At 37.0% G+C, this 20,051-nt stretch overlaps 2 protein-coding genes across 3 annotated transcripts in view; both read left to right on the forward strand.

The window, feature by feature from the left end:
• The window catches only part of TMED3 (transmembrane p24 trafficking protein 3), a 102,743-nt gene that overhangs the window by 64,699 nt on the left and 17,993 nt on the right, over positions 1-20,051 (forward strand). The gene's annotated exons all lie outside the window — the stretch shown is intronic.
• The window catches only part of MINAR1 (membrane integral NOTCH2 associated receptor 1), a 92,707-nt gene continuing 78,894 nt past the window's right edge, over positions 6,239-20,051 (forward strand). The window contains exon 1 of one of the 2 annotated variants that reach the window (XR_013395192.1): positions 6,239-6,556. The gene's annotated coding sequence lies outside the window, so the exon portion shown is untranslated. The remainder of the gene's footprint in view (positions 6,557-20,051) is intronic. The other variant, XM_077938379.1, reaches the window with a different exon arrangement.

A 20,051-nucleotide genomic window follows, 5' to 3' on the forward strand; every position in this document is an offset into this window, starting at 1 on the left:
TGCTGCAATTGTTATTTGACTATGTCAGATAGATGAAAAACAACCCCTCCTCTGTTCTGGAACCTAGGCTTTCATTAATGTCTCTAAAATAGCACTAACCTTTTGGTAGTCTCACTGAATTGTTGACATTGGGTTACTATCCATCATAACCTCAAAATACCTTTTGTTTAGCAGTTTGATTGTTGGCGTTTGTTTTATTGCTTTTTAGTTGGTGCTTAGAGTTTGTTCCCCCTTCCTGGAATCATCTAGCTGGTCTAGACTTGGGTCTGTTTTAGAGTTTTTGCAGAGCTCCAAGACTTCCTTTCAAATAGCCTCAGGTAACAAGTCCAGTTCAAGTATGCGATGTGCTCAGTGGCTCCCTCAATCAGTGGGACGGGGGTTCAAGGCTGTGACTATTTACTGGTAGGTCTTCATGAAGCTGAGAAAACCTGGAATTAGCTGTTGGCATTGCCACTTTGGGAAGAACTAGAGGGATACCAGGGAGCAGTGATTACAGGTATTACAGGTATCATAAAAAAGTACAGAATGTATAAATGAACAAGACCACTCTTTCATTTGCAATTTTAAGTTGAGCCATTTTCTTGCTCACATGGGCCTATTTTCTTTTCAACAATGGGCCTACTTTCTAGGGTGAGGTGGATATGCCATCCTAGGTATTCAAAATAGCAGACCCCCAGTGGAGTGTGTGTGTGTGTGTGTGTGTGTGTGAGAGAGAGAGAGAGAGAGAGAGAGAGAGAATGTAGGGAGGGATTTTCGAGTGTATGTGTGGGGAGGGAGTTTTGAGTGTAGGTGTGTCTTATTTTTATACTTTTACAGTCTCTAATACAGTGTCTGGAGTATGGAGAGTAGTCAATAAATGCACATGCTGTGAATGATTATAAAGATGTCTGTAACTTCAGATACAGATCTGTCACTTGCCAATTCATGCTTTAGTAACTTTTAAAAATATCTACTATAATGCACAGATTTTTAGTCTTAAACATTTTTAAAGAAGTAGTGAAGGACTCTGGTAGCAACTTAAGGCAAACTATCATCTTTAAAAATTGTATATGAACAAACTGTTCCATAACGTTAAAAAGTTTTATATCATCCTTTTATTTGCTTGAATTTATTTTGCCACGTCCCTTCCAATACATAATTTTAGCTTATATTATAATACATTTTAATATTTATTGATCATGCCATCAAAATTCCCTATATCAAAATTACGAATGGAAATTGAAATTAAACTTTTAAACAATTTCCTATGACCATAAGGCTCTAAGTGTTAAAAATTCTTCTGGATTGAATTATTAATATAATTCATTACTAGCATATATTTATTAAAAGCAACAGAGATGTATTATAAATATTGGTAAGTCATTATTGAGTATTGTGTTATTTAAGGTAGGGATGGCTGTTTAAACAAATCCCCAATTCCAGTGGCCTAACACAATGGACGTTTATCTCTGTCCCATTTTCCAGTCTTAGGTGGATGTTCTAGTTGGCATGTGGCTCTCTGTCCAGTGATTCAGAGACTCAAGTTTCTTTTGATTTTTGGCTTCTCCATCCTTGAGCGCCTCGTCATCTTAGCAGAATCCAGCTGGAGAAGGAAGAGGATTGTATAGGGAAGACCTTCTTAAAAGCCTTGGCCTGGAAGTTCCACCCACTGTGACTGCTTACTTTCTATGGGTGAGAAGTAGTCACATGACCATATGACATGCCTGAGGTCACTGGGTGAACACCTGCTTTTCAGGGAGGACTTTCTATTATAGGATGAGGCATGGGAGCTCACGGGTGGGCAGGCAGCTAACTACAACATAAAAGAGGAAGATTGTTGTAAATACATTCTTTTAATGAGATGGATGCTTGTAAAAACATTATTATATTCCATTGATTAATTTTACTTATTGCCAAAATATAACATGATTTAGCATCTATTCTATTTTTTTCATTTTTATAGATACAAATACTGAGAAAACTTGTTCTCAGAAAGATGGAGGTGGGAATAGAAATTATGTTTTAGAACTGTGACTCAATTCTTGGAACTTCTTCTAAGTAATATGTCAAATGTGATATACTTATCTATCAATATCAGCTGATGACCTAATTAGGTCTTTCTGCAATGTTGTTGAAATCAAATAGTTGGAAAACACCTTATTTTCAAATGATGTTGCCCATTCATAAAGTGATTTCTTATTTATATTCCTGGAACATATAACCAAAAAAATCTTTACCAATATGTATTAAGTGACTATTAATTACACTGTTGCCCCTTTATTCACAGGCACCATATTTAATCAATAGCGTGGGGAAAATTGAAATTTTACTTTCAGTATGCCTTTGTCAATCCAATATTATTTTTATCAAATGTCTTAATTGTCTTGCCTGCTTTATAAATAATTTTTATTATGATTGAAATCTTAGAACTGCAGATTTAGCTTATTCAGTTGATGGAAAATATCATCTACATAACCTGATGAGCAAAGCCAATTTCTTGTTGGCAAACTATTCAGTCACATTAGGTTTACTTTCTTTATTTAATAAAACTGCAAAGGATTGACTTTATTTTTCAATATGTGTTTCAAAAAATAGTATTTTCAAAAGAACAACTAAAGAATAACTTAAAAGCACATATCGTAAGATATATTACTAACAGCAATCAATAATGAAGTGAAACATCTAATAACTACTCTAATATTATTGCAATGTAAAATGTGGCTAAAATTTGTTATTTAAGAAGCTAGGTATATGAGGCATATATTTGAAAAATGTGTATGTATTTGTGTATTAAACAGTGGTGGCTAGCTTTTTGAAATAATTAACAATTAAATAAGAATCAGGTATAAAATCAGAAATTATTAATCACATTAGATGTACTGATCAAGCTTTCCTTATGTATTTAATGAAACTGTATAAATGAATCAATCTGACAGCTAGTATATAATTTTGTTTTTTGTTAAAAAGAGATAGAAAAATATTAAACATTTTATAAGCTGAAACAAGGTAATGACAGAGTAATTGGAATAAATATTTCATAATATGATGTGTTAAAACAGATTTTAACTAAATTATTGAATGAAACGCATGAAATCTGAAAGATCACAAAAGGCTTTTTTTTTCTGCAGGAATGAGTCAGTGTATACTGGAGAATCCTGGTAGCTCAGAAAACATTCTAATCATGCTTAAAAGTATCAGCATCACTAAGCTGTGCAGGTCCTTGGTATAAATGTCTTTAAAGGAATCACTTAAATATCGAGGGAGGGGTCGGATCATGAGGTCAGGAGTTCGAGACCAGCCTGACCAACATGGTGAAACCCTGTCTGTACTAAAAATACAAAAATTAGGCGGGTGTGGTGGCATGCACCTGTAATCCCAGCTACTCGGGAGGCTGAAGCAGCAGAATTGTTTGAACCCAGGAAGCAGAGATTGCAGTGAGTCGAGATTGTGCCATTGTACCCCAGTGTGGGTGACAGAGCGAGACTCTGTCTCAAAAAAATACATATATATGTGTATATATATATGTGTGTATATATATGTGTATATATGTATAAAAATATATATATGTATATATATGTATAAAAATATATATATATGTATATATATGTATAAAAATACATATATATGTGTGCATATATATATATATATAGAGAGAGAGAGATAGGGAGGGTACATTTTCTGGGGCTCATTTTTACATTTTCAGAGGACTCTCCCTCAAGAGTGCTGCTCCACTTGGCAATATTTGGGGGATGGAAGAGGTGAAACCCTTCATTGCTTTACTCTACAATATATCCAAATTCAGAACACTCTAGCACAGGCCAACATAAGTTCCGATGTCTCACTTATCCTAACTGAAATATCTCCCAGACCTGCAGAAAGAGACAAATCCTAGACAAGCCTATGATGCTTTGATTAATCACTAATAGAGTTGTCCTTGAAGACAGTATTTCAAATTGTCCCTTTGGCATCCTGAAGTTTTTTTGTTGTTGTTGTTGTTGTTTGTTTTGTTTAAAGCTCAGGGCAATGCACAATAGTAAGATTCAGGATGGATAAGGATGTGCCTTTCTTTTTTGTCCAAAAAGGCCATTGTAAAAGAGAAGATGGGAAAGGAGACTCTATCTGATCGTTCCAATCTGTTCTCAGGCAGATTTTAAGAATGGCAGTCAAGGCACCTGGACACTGATTCCCTTCCAAGTCTCTGTGCAAGGGGTATTCTTGTAAAGTCTTAGCTTTTTAGCGCAATTTGATGCTCACTGGTGCAAGGCTATTCCCACCACCAGGTGGCAGCATCCTCTAGTTGTTGGTGGGCTCTAAGGCAGGAAAGAAACCCAGTTAAGTCTGTAACCTTAACAGCCTTGAACAAATGAACCTGAGCCAAGGCAGAGTGCACACAGACCCCATGAACCAAAGGAGACAAACCCTCAACAGACAGAAGCTAAGGTGAATGTATCTTAGTCTCATTTTTTGCTCACTTCAGCATGAACAGTTTGAGAGATGCACACTTAGCAAAACAGGACGAAGGTTAAAAGGTCCTCTGGAGCAATAAGGAGGTAGCAGGTGATCTGTAGTGAAACTCCTAATTGTTCCTCTGAACCATTAGCACTTTTGGGTAACTTTTGTCTAGAACAAATACTAAATGTCACAGAGGTTTGTTCCCCTGCCCAAAGGTGCCCAGGCTGAGAGGGCGGGTTTAACCTGGTATCTCATCAGAATAGGGACAAAAGAAGACAAGTCATGTTGCAGCCACTCTCACCTGACTTGGTCTTATTAGAGCTACCTGCTGTCCCCTGGGGTGATAAACAGTTGCATTTGCCTGATTATTTCGCTGGTTTAAAAGGCTGTGTGTCATGTGATTGCAAAGTCAGCTCAGACTCTTGACTTACCAGTGTCAGAGCTGCCTTTCCTGTCTTCAAAGCACCTTCCTTCTTTCTTCCAGAGCCCACTGGGGTCTTGATGCTGTCAGAAGTATCCATATGGACTTAAAAATATTGCATCACAGCCTAGAGGTGACCAGCTCTATCACTAACAAAGGAGCAATTTAAGCTTTTGGGGCCCTAGTTTCCCCATTAGTAAAATCATGTGCGTTGTGTACAAAGTAGCTGCTTAAGAGGGCTTCATTACTCAACAGGGCTTAGATTTTTCTGGACTTTGCAGGAAAGAATCTCTGCCCTTCTAGGTTTTGTGCTCTGCAGCTATGGGCATGAAGATCACCCCATCCTCTTGGCAGTCCTCAGCAACATGAATGGCAGGCCTGCCCTAGGAAGAGACAGACATCAAGGCCACAATGCAAGCCATGCGCAGGTCATGGGTTCATGGTACTGTTGAGTTTTGACTCCTTACTCAGGAACTGAGCTGGAATGAACAGCTTAGCAGGCATTGTTCCTGGAAGGAACTTCTTTCTAGAGAGGCTATAAGCTGGCTGGACCCCCAGACTCTCCTCTGTGATCTGCCTCACTGAAAAACAAAATAGTTATGACTAGCCCTACCTTCTCTTGGCTGACAGTAGTACCTGCTTGGAGCTGCCACTTGCTGATACCCACACCAGCCCAGTGCCACAATGCATAGCTAAAGTGCTGTTGCAAGGGGAGAGGTCATTCTTGCAGTGATGCCTGACCTGCACTGGCAGCACCTATCCCACAGTGGCCTGCTGGCCTTCCCCAGGCTGCCAGAAGTTGTGTTTGCCCTTCACAATTCTTCTGGGTGCTCAGCTCCTTTGGCTTAGAAGTTCACTACCTCTACCCCCATCAACTCCTGGCTGGAAACCTTAATCCCTTTCTCTATGTCCTCCACTTCACTCTGAACTTCTACCAGCATGGCTAGTGGATATTTCAGCCACCTATCCTTCCTGCCACTCTTCATCCTGAATTTCGATCAGATTATCTACTTATGAAGTAGTGTTTTCAGATATAGGGGAAGGGAAGCTTCTTTTATATTATCTTTCATGGGTATCTCATACTAATGTTCTTTCCAAAACAATATAGTCTTTATTCCCACTGACGAACTCAATTACAAGGGCCTAAACACGATTTATTTCCTTTCCAAGTGTCCCAATGCCTCACCAACACCACTGCCACCACTTAGGGTTCCAGTGTGATCACCATCTGGGATCTACCTCTTCCAACTGCTTGTTTACCTCCTGTGCATGCTCCCTGGGACATGAAGGCGGGGCTTTACCAGGGACCCACCCCCTTCCGCCCAGGACTCTTGCCTCTGGCTGCCATTCAAGGCCGCAGGGCTTAGGCCCCACCCCGCTCCTAGATTGGAGTAGGCACTGGGAGAGGAGCAGGCCGGGCAGTGGGAGCAGACATCCCCGAGTCTGCAGGAACAGGGGGGCCTTTCTGGTCCCCGAGGATGTAGGCTGCAGAGATGCCCAGGCCCTGCACCTGGGAAAGCGGCTGCAGCTGCACCTGGGGAGTTCCCATCCCACCCACTTGGAAGGAGAAGGACTCCTGCTTGTCTCTGACTCCTGCCTGCTCCCTGGAGCGGAAGGCCCAGGTCTTCAATCTCCGGTTGGGTGCCTGCAGCTGCACCCAAGAGGGCAGATCCTGCCTGTTCCTGGCCACCTCCAAGAGCACAGGTAGGTTCAGATCCACAGCCACAGTTTGGGCAGAAGTCCATTCTGCTCCCTAGAGCGGGAGGCCTGGGTCTGCAGCCACACTTCGGGTAGCTGCAGTGGCACCTGGGGAGCTGCACCCCCAACTCAGAAGGGGCGGAGCTCCCACCGGCTTCATAGAGTGTGCAGTGCCAGCCGTAGCCGGCGTGATGGTATCAACCTCTGCCATCATTAGGTACTATTTATTATCTTGATTTTACAAATGATAAAACAACTGTTGGATTTCAGCCCAGGTCCACCGGAATCCACAGTCTTCATTTAACCCCCATGTTCTACAACACTAGACCAGGGGAGAAATTTGCACAGAAAGTAGTATGCATAATGGAGGCTGGGAATCAGAGAAAGCAGATAGAGAAAACAGTCTTAAAGGACTGAATGGATTACAGATAACCTGTATTTTCCAAGGGCTGGGGGCTGGAGGGAGGAGCAATTAGGTTTTAACGGGTTCAGAGTTTCAGTTTTGCAAGATGAAAAAGTTCTGGAGATCTATTGTCTAACAATGTGAATACACTTAATACCACTGAACTGTGCCCTTAAAAATGGTTGTGAGGGTAAATTTAATGTTGTGTGCTTTTGACCATAATAAACAAAACAAAATACCTTGTATTCACTCTCTGCAGGTGAGGGGCCACTTTTCAGAGGCACTCTCCCCATCTCTACCTCACTATAGGGCTTTGCAGCAAAAAGTTTGTCTGATCACTTCATGTTATTATATGCTACATTGTTCCTCATTGAGTATGTGCTGCTGCTTCTTTGACTATATGTCCTCCTGCATGGAGGTTTGGCTTTTTCATTCTCTAAAAGGGGTATTTTGATGAACAACAATTTTTTAATTTTTTTTTTTTTTTTTAAATGATGAAGTCTCACTCTGTTGCCCAGGTTAGAGTGCAGTGGCGCGATCTCAGCTCACTGCAACCTCCACCTCCCAGGTTCAAGCAATTCTCTGCCTCAGCTGCCTGAGTAACAGGGATTACAGGTGTGGGCCACCATGCCTGGCTATTTTTTTTTTTTTTTTTTTTTTTTGTATTTTTAGTAGAGACAGGTTTTCACCGTGTTGGCCAGGCTGGTCTTCAACTCTTGACCTAATGATCCACCCATCTCAGCCTCCCAAAGTGCTGGGATTACAGGCGTGAGCCACTGCGCACAGCCTTTAAATTTTAATGTAATATAATTTATCAGTCTTTTTTGGTTTATGACTAATACTTTTCTTTTTTTCTTTTTTCTTTTTTTTTTTTTGAGACAAGGTCTCACTCTGTCACCCAGGCTGGAGTGCAGTGGCACCCAGGCTCACTGTAACCTTGAATACTGGGCTCAAGCGATTCTCATGCCACAGCCCCCGAGTAGCTGAGATGACAGTTGCATGCCACCATGCCTGGCTAATTATGGCTTCTACAAAATGCCAAACATTCTCTGCCCCCAAATTAGGAAGAAAGTCTCTTGCATTTCAACTAAAAGCTTTACAATTTTGCCTTTTATATTTAAGTCTATAATCCACCTGGATTGTTTTTAGTATTTTAGAAAGTAAGGGTCCAATTTTATTTGATATTTCCATATGACTATCCAATTATTTCAGTTTCTTATTGAAAAGATTATATTTCCCCCTCTACTTTGCAATGTTATCTTTGTCATGAATCAAATATCTACATATGTGTGAATCTGTTTCTAGGCTCTTTATTTCCATTCATTAGCCTATTTGTCAATCCCTGTGCAAATACCACAGTGACTTGATAATTGAACTTTTATAAGTGTTGACATTTGGTGGGACAAGTCCTCCCACTTTGTCATTTTCATGGATGTCTTGGCTATTCTTAGCTGTTTGCATTTCCATGAAAATGCTAGAAACAACTAGTGAAATTAAAATACACACACACACACACACAAAATTAATATAACCCTGTTCAGATTTTCCCTGGGATTACATTTAATCCATAGGTTGATTTGGGGAGAAATGACATCTTTGCAAGACAGTTTTCCAATCCATTCCTTTCCATTTGCCTGAGTCTTCCTTCGGTTTCTCTCAATAAAGTTTTATATGTCTGTTCATGTGAGTTTTATACATCTCTTATTATCTGGATTCCTACATACTTGATACTTCTTGATGCTATTGTAAGTAGAATTTTTAAAATTTTTATTTTCTGTTTGTTGCTGGCATATAGAAGTAAAATTGATTTTGTTTTCTGACAATTTTGCTAATCTTTCTTAATTGTTAAAATTATTAAAATTATTTTTTAATGATTCACCTATAGTACTTCTGGGCAGTCTATGAGCACAATCATAATATCTGAAAATATAGAAATTTTTTTCCATTCCAATCTTTATATATTTTATTTCTTATTTTACCATTTTAACTGGCATGACACCCAGTAAAGTGTTGAATAGGACTGGTGATAGTGAGTGACTATTCTTCTTTTTCCCAATCTCAGAGGGAAAAACCTTCAGTATTTTACCATTAATTATGATGTTTTTGGTAGCCTTTTCTTTCTTTTTTCTCTATTTCTTTAGACAATAGGGAAGTAATAAAAGGGAAATCCCCTTTTACACCCCTTTTACACACTTAGTATACAAAAAAGTATACTAAGAGCGTATTTTTAACCATTAATGAATGGTGAATTTTATAAAACATTTTATTCTATTTTTGAGATGATCATATTTTCATGCTATTTATTTATTTTTTTTGACGGGGTCTTGCTTTGTCACCCAGGCTGGAGTGCAGTGGCGCCATCACAGCTCTCTGTAGCCTTGACCGTCAGCCTCTCCAGTAGCTGGCACTACAGGCACACACCACCATGCCTGGTTAATTTTTTGTACTTTTTGTAGAGACACAGTTTCACCATGTTGCCCAGGCTGGTCTTGAATTTCTGAGCTCAAGCCATCTGTTCACCTCTGAATCCCAAAGTGCTGGGGTTACAGGTATGAGTCACTGCAGCTAGCAGAATTATGTTGATTTTATATTGAATCCCATTTGGTCATGAAGTTTATCCTTTTTACATGCTGAATTTTGCTTGTGAATATTATGTACATGATTTTGCTACTATATTTATGAGTTTAATAGTACTTTTCCTTTCACATATAGTTCTTATTTTTTATATCAATTTATTGGCATAAATATTTCAAAAGAATCGTCCTATTATTATAGTAGATACAGTGGTGGTGATGTCTAGTTTTTCATTCCTGATATTGTCTATTTCTAGTTTCTCTTGGTTTTGCTAGATCCTTCTTGCCTGAATTTTATTAATGTTATTAAACAAATTTTTGACTTTGTTTACTCTTTTTTTGCAGTATTTATTTTACTTTTGGGGGACTTAACTAGCCCATTATTTTTTTACAGCCTTTCTTCGTGTGTGTGTGTGTGTGTGTGTGTGTGTGTGTGTATGTGTGTGTGTGTAGCTATCATTTTTTTCCCCACGTGCTGCTTTAGTATATTACCAAAGTTTTTCTATATATTGATTTCCTTATACTTTGGTTGAAATATTTAATTTAATTAGAGTTAACACTATGATTTCTTCTTTGATCTGTGGCTTACTTGGAAATGCATTTTATAATTTTCAAAATATGATTATTTTTCTAGTTATTTTAAAAATCTGGTTTTTTATCTTGCCTGATTGCATTGTGGCAATAGACAATATTCTATATGATTTCACCCTTTTGAAATATTGTTATTTTCTTAATGGCCCATTAGATGGTCAATTTTCATAAAAGTTCTATGTATGTTTTGAGAAAATGTGTATTCTTTAATTACTGGGTGCCATGTTGTTCATTACCGCAAATTTGTTAATTGTGTTATTCCAACATCTGTGTCCTTACCAAGTTTTTGTTATTAATTATAGTTTTAAAATATTTCCAGCTATGATTGTGGATACATGTATTTTTCTTTGGAGGCTTGTTACTTTTGCTTTAAGTATTTTCAAGGTCGTTTTATTAGATGCATTTAAGATTATTATTATATTTTCATATTGAATTGGACCCTTCATCATTAAGGAATGATTGTTTTTTCTTTATAGTAAAGTAGACTTTTGGAGTTAAAATCTATTTTTCTTAAATTAAAATAGCAAAACAAACTTCCTTTTGGTCAGTATGCGTGATACATCTTTTTATATTTTTTTACTTTCAACTTTTCTATATTTCTATTCTTACGTGTCTCCTTGGGGCAGCATTAAGTTGTGTGTTGTCTTTTTACAATTTTTTATTATTCATTTATTTATTTTTATTTCAATAGCTTTAGGGGTACAAGTGGTTTTTGGTTACATGGATTAATTATATGGTGGTAAAGGCTGAGATTTTAGTGCACCTGTCACCTGAGTAGTGTACATTGTACCCAATAGGTAGTTTTTCATCCCTTACCCCCCCAACCCTACCCCACTTCCGAGTCTCCAATGTCCATTATACCACTCTGTATGTCTTTGCATACTCATAGCTTAGCAGTTATAAGTGAGAACATATGGTATTTGGTGTTCCATTTCCAAGTTACTTCACTTAGAATAATGGCCCCTAGCTCCATCCAAGTTGCTGCAAAAGCCATTGTTTTATTCTTTTTTATGGCTGTGTAGTACTCCATGATACAGATATACCACATTTTCTTTATCATCCACTTATTGGCTGATGGGCACTTAAATTGCTTTCATATATTTGCAATTGACTTTTTTTTTCTTTGAGTAGATGCCCAGCAGTGGGATTGTTGGATTGAATAGTAGATCTACTTTTCATTATTTGAGAAATCTCCATACTGTTTTCCATATAAGTTGCACTAATTTACATTCCCATCACCAGTGTATAAGCATTCCCTTTTCACCACATCCATGCCAACATCTTTTGTTTTTGGACTAATAATGGCCATTCTGGCTGAGGTAGGTAGTATCTCATTGTGGTTTTAATTTGCATTTCTCTGATGATTAGTGATGCTGAACATTTTTTCATTTTATTGGCCATTTGTATGACTTTTTTTGAGAAATGTCTATTTATGTCATTCACCCACTTTTTAATGAAATGATTTGCTTTTTCTTGCTGATTTGTTTGAGTTCCTTGTACATTCTGGATATATTTTCTCCTATTCTGTGGGCCATTCTGTTTACTCTGATAATTATTTCTTTTGCTCTGCAGAGCATTTTAGTTTAATTAAGTCCCATTTATTTATTTTTGTTTTTGTCACATTTGCTTTTGAGGTCTTAGTCATGAATTCTTTGCCTAGGTCAATGTCCAGAAGAGTTTTTCCTAGGTTATCTTCTAGAATTTTTATGATTTCAGGTCTTAGGTTTAAGTCTTTAATCCTTGTTGATTTGATTTTTGTACACAGGAGAGAAAGAAATCCAGTTTCATTCTTCTACATGCAGCTATCCAGTTTTCCCAGCACCATTTATTAAACTTTCTTCAATTATGTTTTTGTATGCTTTGTTGAAGATCAGTTGGTTCTAAGTATTTGGCTTCATTTCTGAGTTCTCTATTCTGTTCCATTGGTCTATGTGCCTACTTTTATACCAGGATCATGCTGTTTTGGTTACTATAGCCTTGTAATATGATTTGAAGTCAGGTAACGTGAAGCCTCCAGATGTGTTTTTGACTTAGGGTCGGTTTGGCTATTTGGGCTCTTTTTTGGTTCCATATGAATTTTAAGATTTTTTTTTCTAATTCTGTGAAAAATGATGTGGGTATTTTGATAGGAATTACATTGAATCTTTAGATTACTTTGGGCAGTATGGTCATTTTCACAATATTGATCCTCAGTCCATGAACATAGGATTTATTTCCATTTGTTTGTGTTATCTATGATTTCTTTCAGCAGTGTTTTGCAATTCTTGTGGAGATCTTTCACCTCCTTGGTTAAGTATATTCATAGATTTTTAAATTTTTTTTATTTTGCAGCTATTGTAAAAGGGATTGAGTTCTTGATTTGATTTTCAGCTTGGTCATTTTGATGTGTAGCGGTGCTACTGATTTGTGTACACTGATGTTGTAACCTGAGACTTTACTGAATTAATTTGTCAAATCTTGGAGTTTTTTGGAGGACTCTTTAGGGTTTTCTAGGTATGTAGTCATATCATTGGCAAACAGAGAAAGTTTGACTTCCGCATTTCCAATTTGGATGCCTAGAAATTTTTGTCTTGTCTGATTGCTCTGGCTAGGACTTCCTGGTTGTGTGCTGTTTTAATCCAGACTGATGATTTTGTGTTTTACTTAAACATTTATTTCCTTTATATTTAGTATAAACACTGATATATTTGAGGTTAAATTCATCATTTTGTTTCATGCTTTTTATGTGTCTCACCTGTTTTATGATTATTTTCTCTTCTTTATTGTCCTCTTTTAGATGATCATTTTTATTATTCAATTTTTATTATTTGCTACTTTTAGTATTTATGTATTTTTATTTTATTCTTTTTGTGGTTAATCTAAAAATACCAACATGGATCCATAACTGTTGAAGTCCAACATTAACAACAGTGCTGATCTCTTCTCAGACAATATAAGTCTTGGAATTCTAAAGCAATTTATCCCTTTGAAATTTATTTGTTGTTTTCTTGTCTTTTAACTCTATGTATTTTGAAATCTGACATGATATTACTATTTTTTGAAATAGAATGATTATTTATATGTGTGAATATCACTTACAATTTCCTTCAGTTCTCATCTGTTGGGCACAAACTTTCAATGTTTTGCCTAATAATGACTTTATTTCACTTTCATTTTTGAAATATATATATATACACACACACATATATATATGATAGATTATAAATCTAGTTATTGTCCTTCTCCTTGTGACTATATTGTTCCACTGTTTTTTGGGCTTCCATTGTAAGAAGTCAGCTGTCTACCTAACTTTCGTTCCTTTAAAAGATATTTGTCTTTTATTTTGGCAGATTTTCAGCTATTTTTACTTTTCTTTGGTTTACTATAGCTTCACTATGATATGTTTAGGTATGGATTTCTTTTTATTTATTCATTTTTTGGGGGATTTATTGGGCTTCCTTGAATATGCAGTTGTCTTTTATTAGTTCTGAAAAATTCTTCATCATTAATTCTTCAAATATTATCTTTGCCCTATTCTCTCTTTTCTCCTTCTGGACTTCCAATTGATGATGTATGTTAGATCTTCTTGTCATATCACCTTTGTCATGAGAACCTCTTCTATTATTTTTATCATATTTTTTTCTCTTCTTCATTATGCTCGATTACTTCTGATCTATCTTCCTATTTCCTACTTCTCCCTTCAGTTTCGTTTACATTACTCTGTTGTTAAAATCAATCATTGAAAAAAATCTGTTTGGAATTTATATTTCCTTTATTTAAAAATGTATTGTGTCACTTTTTATTGTTTTTTTTCCCGTAGGTTATTGGGGTACAGGTGGTGTTTGTTTACATAAGTTCTTTGGTGGTGATTTGTGAGATTTTGGTGTACTCATTACCAGAGCAGAGCAGTATACACTGCACCCTATTTGTAGTCTTTTATCACTCGCCCTCCTCTCATCATTTCCCCCAAAGCCCCAAAGTCTATTGTATCATTTGTATGCCTTTGCATCCTCATAGCTTAGTTCCCACACATCAGTGAGAACATACAATGTTTGGTTTTCTATTCCTGAATTACTTCACTTAGACTAATAGTCTCCAATCTCACCCAGGTCACTGCAAATGCCATTAATTCATTCTTTTTTATGGCTGAGTAGTATTCAATTACATATATATATTATATATAGTATTCAATTACGTGTGTGTGTATATATATGTGTGTGTGTATGTGTATGTATGTGTGTGTGTGTGTATATATATATATATCACAGTTTCTTTATCCACTCGTTGATTGATGGGCATTTGGGTTGGTTTCATGATTTTGCAATTGCAAATTGTTCTGCTATAAATATGCATGTACAAGTATCTTTTTTGTATAATGACTTCTTTCCTCTGGGTGGATACTCAGTAGGATTGCTGGATCAAATGGTAATTCTAGTTTTAGTTCTTTAAGGAATCTTCACCCTGTTTTCCATAGTGGTTGTATGAGTTTACCTTCCTACCAGCAGTGTAAAAGTGTTCCCTGATCACCACATCCACACCAACATATACTGTTTTTTGATGTTTTGATTATGGCCATTCTTGCAGGAATAAGATGGTATCACATTGGGTTTTGATTTGCATTTTCCTGATCATTAGTGATGTTGAGAATTTTTTCGTTTGTCAGCCATTTGTATATTTTCTTTTGAGAATTATCTATTCATGTCCTTAGCTCACTTTTTGATGAGATTTTTTTTTCTTACTGATTTGTTTGAGTTCGGTGTAGATTCTGGATATTAGTCCTTTGTTAGATATATAGACTGTGAAGAATTTCTCCCACTCTGTGGGTTGTCTATTTACTCTGCTGACTATTCCTTTTGCTGTGCAAAAGCTATTTAGTTTAATTAAGTCCCAGCTATTTGTCTTTGTTTTTATTGCATTTGCTTTTGGGTTCTTGGTCATAAAATCCTTGCCTAAGTCAATGTCTGGAAAGGTTTTTCCAATGTTGTCTTCTAGAATTTTTATAGTTTCAGGTCTTAGATTTAAGTCCTTAATCCATCTTGAGTCAATTTTTGTATAAGGTGAGAAGTGAGGATCCAATTTCATTCTCCTACATATGGCTAGCCAATTATCCCAGCAACATTTGTTGAAAAGGATGTCCTTTCCCCACTTTATGTTTTTGTTTGCTTTGTCAAAGATCAGTTGGCTGTAAGTATTTGGATTTATTTCTGGGTTCTCTGTTCTGTTCCTTGGCCTATGTGCCTATTTTTATACCAGTGCCATGTTATTTTGGTGATAATGGCCTTATAGTATAGTTGAAATCAGGTAGTGTGATGCCTCCAGATTTTTTCTTTTTGCTAAGTCTTGCATTGGCCATGTGGGCTTTTGTTTGGTTCCATATGAAGTTTAGAATTGTGTTCTCTAATTCCATGAAGAATGATGGTGTTGAATTTGTAGATTGTTTTTGGCAGTGTGGTCATTTTCACAATATTGATTCTACCCATCCATGAGCATGGGGTGTGTTTCCATTTTTTTGTGTCATCTATGGTATCTTTCAGCAGTGTTTTGTAGTTTTTCTTGTAGAGCTCTTTCGCCTCCTTGGTTAGGTATATTCCTAAGTTTTGTTTTGTTTTGTTTTTGCAGCTATTGTAAAAGGGGTTGAGTTCTTGATTTGATTCTCCACTTGGTTGCTGTTGGTGTACAGAAGAGCTACTGATTTGTGTACATTAGTCTTGTATCCAGAAACTTTGTTGAATTCCTTTATCCATTCTAGGAACTTTCTGGAGGCGTCTTTAGGGTTTTCGAGGTAAATGATCATATAATCAGCAAACAGTGACAATTTGACTTCCTCTTTACCGATTTGGGTGCCCTTTATTTCTTTCTTTTATCTGATTGCTCTGGCTAGGACTTCCAGTACTATGTTGAAGAGGAGTGGTGAGAGTGGGCATCCCTGTCTTGTTCTAGTTCTCAGAGGGAATGCTTTCAACTTTTCCCTATTCAGTATTATGTTGGCTGTGGGTTTGTCATAGATGGCTTTTATTACATTGAGGTATATCACTTGTATGCGGATTTTGCTGAGAGTTTTAATCATAAAGCAATGATGGATTTTGTCAAATGCTTTTTTCTGCATCTGTTGAGATGATCATGTGATTTTTGTTTTTAATTCTGTTTATCTGGTGTATCACTGTTATTGACTTGCAGATGTTAACCCATCCCTGCATCCCTGGCATGAAACCCACTTGATCATGGTGGATTATCTTTTTGATATGTTGTTGGATTCATTAGCTAGTATTTTGTTAACGATTTTAGCATCTGTGTTCATCATCAGTCTGTAGCTATCTTTTTTGGTTATGTGCTTTCCTTGTTTTGGCGTTAGGGTGATGCCGGCTCCATAGAAGGAATTAGGGAGGGTTCCCTCTTTCTCTGTGTTGTGGAATAGTGTCAAAAGGATTGGTATCAACACTTCTTTGAATGTCTGGTAGAATTCTGCTATGAATTCATGTGGTTGTGGACTTTTGTTTGTAATTTTTAAGTTACCATTTCAGTCTCACTGCTTGTTATTGGTCTGTTCAGGGTATCCATTTCTTCCTAATTTAAGTTAGGAGGGTTGTATTTGTCTAGGAATTTATCCATCTCTTCTAAGTTTTCTAGTTTATATGTGTAAAGGTGTTCATAGTAGCCTTGAACCATCTTTTATATTTCTGTGGTGTCATTTCTAATGTCTCCCATTTCATTTATTATTGAGGTTGTTTGGATTTTCTCTCTTCTTTTCTTGGTTAATCTTGCTAACGGTCTATCAATTCTATTTATCTTTTCAAAGAACCAGCTTTTTGTTTCATTTATCTTTTGTATTTTTTTCATTTCAATTTCATTTAGTTCTGGTTATTTCCTTTCTTCTGCTGGATTTGAGTTTGGTTTGTTCTTGTTTCTCTAGCTTCTTGAGGTGTGGATGTCAGAATGTCAGTTTGTGCTCTTTCAGTCTTTTTGATGTAGGTGTTTAGGGCCACAACCTTTCTTCTTACCCACACCTTTGATAGGTTGTGTCATTATTGTTGTTCAGTTTGAAGAATTTTTAAATTTCCATCTTGATTTTGTTTTTGACCCAGTGATCATTCAGGAGCAGGTTATCTGATTTCCATGTATTTGCATAGTTTTGAAGGTTCCTTTTGGAGTTGATTTCCAGTTTTATTCCACTGTGGTCCAAGAGTGTGCTTGATATAATTTCAATTTTCTTAAATTTACTGAGGCTCATTTTGTGGTCTGTCATATGGTCTATCTTGGAGAAAGTTCCATGTGCTGTTGAATAGAATATGTATTCTGTGGTTGTTGAATGAAATGTTCTGCATATATCTGTCAAGCCCATTTGTTCCAGGGTGTAGTTTAAATCCATTGTTTCTTTGTTGACTTTCTGTCTTGATAACCTGTCTTGATGACATCTAGTGCTGTCAGTGGAGTATTAAAGCCCCCCACTATTATTGTGTTGTTTTCTATCTCATTTCTTGGATCTATTTGTAATTGTTTTATAAATTTGGGAGATCCAGTGTTTGGTGCATATATGTTTAGGATTGTGATATTTTCCTGTTGGACAAGGCTTTTTACCATTATATAATGTCCCTCCTTGTCTTTTTTAACTGCTGTTGCTTTAAGGTTTGTTTTGTCTGATGTAAGAATTGTTACCCCTGCTTACTTTTGGTGTCCATTTGCATGAAATGCCTTTTTCCACCCCTTTAGTTTAAGTTTATGTGTGTCCTTATGTGTTAGGTGAGTCTCTTGAAGGCAGCAGATGGTTGGTGAGTTCTTATCCATTCTGCAGTTCTGTATCTTTTAATTGGAGCATTTAGACCATTTACATGCAATGTTATTATTGAGATGTGAGGTACCATTCCACTCATCATGCTATTTGTTGTCTGTGTAGCTTGTTTTTTAGTTAGTTTGTTTTTGCTTTTTAAATTGTATTTTTGTTTTATAAGTCCTGTGAGATTTATGCTTTAAAGAGGTTCTGTTTTGATGTGTTTCCAGGATTTGTTTCAAGACTTACAGCTCCTTTTAGCAGTTCTTGTAGTGGTGGCCTGGTAGTGGCAAATTCTCTCAGCATTTGTTCATCTGAAAAAGACTGTATCTTTCCTTTATATATGATGCTTAGTTTTGCTGGATACAAAATTCTTGGCAGGTAATTGTTTTGTTTGAGGAAGCTGAGGATAGGGCCCCAATCCCTTCTAGCTTGTAGGGTTTCTGCTGAGAAATCTGCTGTTACAGGTTTTCCCTTATAGGTTACCTGGTGCTTTTGTCTCACAGCTCTTAAGATTCTTTCCTTCACCTTAACTTTAGATAACCTGATGACAATGTGCCTAGGCTTCTACTTTTTGAATACTGTAGGCTAGTGTTAATTCCAATATTTCAAATAATTGTGCAGATCTTTCTACTGTTTATTATTTTAGCTGATTTTTTGCTCATGTGGTCTTGTCTGATAGTGTGCTGAGTTAATTTTTGTTCTGGACTTCGTATTTGAAAAATTATTTGAAGAAGTAATTTGAGGCCTTCAGGTAACATTTTCTTTTCTTCTAAAAGGTACATGACACTACACATTCAGTACCACCTTTATCTGGCTGCAAAGCTTGAGCCTTCCAGTGACACAAAGCTAAAGGCTATACAAGAGTTGGTTCACTTCTGATTCATCCTTCTCTGAGGTTGCAGATCTTTGTCATCCCAACTTAAATTGGAATCTTTATCCTTCTGGCTTCAGGGCATCTCCAAAAGTGAATCTCAGTTTTGAAGCATTTTTCTTCCTTCCCCTTTATCACTAGAAAAAAGCTAGACTTACCTCTCTGGCTTTTTATTTTCACCCAAGGTTTTAGTTAAGTAATTTTTCATTTCTTCTTTATTCTTTGATCCCTTTAAAGAGAAGCTATTTGGAATCTGAACAACTTTTTGGGAGTTTTTTTGTTTGTTTGTTTTTTGTTTTTGTTTTTTTTTTTGTTTTGTTTTGTTTTGTTTTTTTGAGACGGAGTCTTGCTCTGTCGCCCAGGCTGGAGTGCAGTGGCCAGATCTCGGCTCATTGCAAGCTCCGCCTCCCGGATTTACGCCATTCTCCTGCCTCAGCCTCCCCGAGTAGCTGGGACTACAGGCGCCCGCCACCTCGCCCGGCTAGTTTTTTGTATTTTTTTAGTAGAGACAGGGTTTCACCATGTTAGCCAGGATGGTCTCGATCTCCTGACCTCGTGATCCGCCCGTCTCGGCCTCCCAAAGTGCTGGGATCCAAAATTTTGGGAGGGTAAGGTCAAAAACATCTAGTCTGCAAGTATTTGAATTGGAAGCTATTAGTATTTCTAGGTCTAGATTCCAGGAAATAAAACAGCATAATTGGTGGTAGGCTTGCAGGAACTAGAGCCGAGTTTTGTTAATAAGACAATAAAAACTGAGTAGCTACTATCTGTAAGTACCTCTGTTAAATGCCAGGAGAGGATACAGAAATGAATCAACCAGAGTGCCTCTCCTCAAGGCACTCGGGACTGAATTTGAAAGACATTGTAGACACATGAGCACTATGCTGCCCATAAAAGCAAGATGTTATAAAAGATATATGTGAACAAAGTTCTGTGGAAGCTCACTTCTGCCTGGTGACACTTGGGAAAACTTCAAGCAGAAGTGTTCTTTAAACTGATTTTTAAAGGATAGATATGATAGGTATGTTATAGATTGGAGAAACAGCAAAGGCAGTAGTTAGCAAATGATAAATGCCTAGAAGAAATACAGACGAGTCCCATTTGGTTCATCTAAGCATGTTTTAAAATTTTGTTTTTTCAGACAGGGTCTTACTATGTTGCCCAGGCTGGCATGCAGTGGTGTGATCTCAGCTCACTGCAACCTCTGCTTCCTGGGCTCAAGCCATACTCCCACCTCAACCTCCTGAGTATCTGGGACTGCAGGTGCATGCCACCATGCCCAACTAAGTTTTAAACTTTTTTGTAGAGATGGAGTT

This window comes from Macaca mulatta, chromosome 7, assembly GCF_049350105.2.
Source record: "Macaca mulatta isolate MMU2019108-1 chromosome 7, T2T-MMU8v2.0, whole genome shotgun sequence".
NCBI lineage: Eukaryota > Metazoa > Chordata > Mammalia > Primates > Cercopithecidae > Macaca > Macaca mulatta.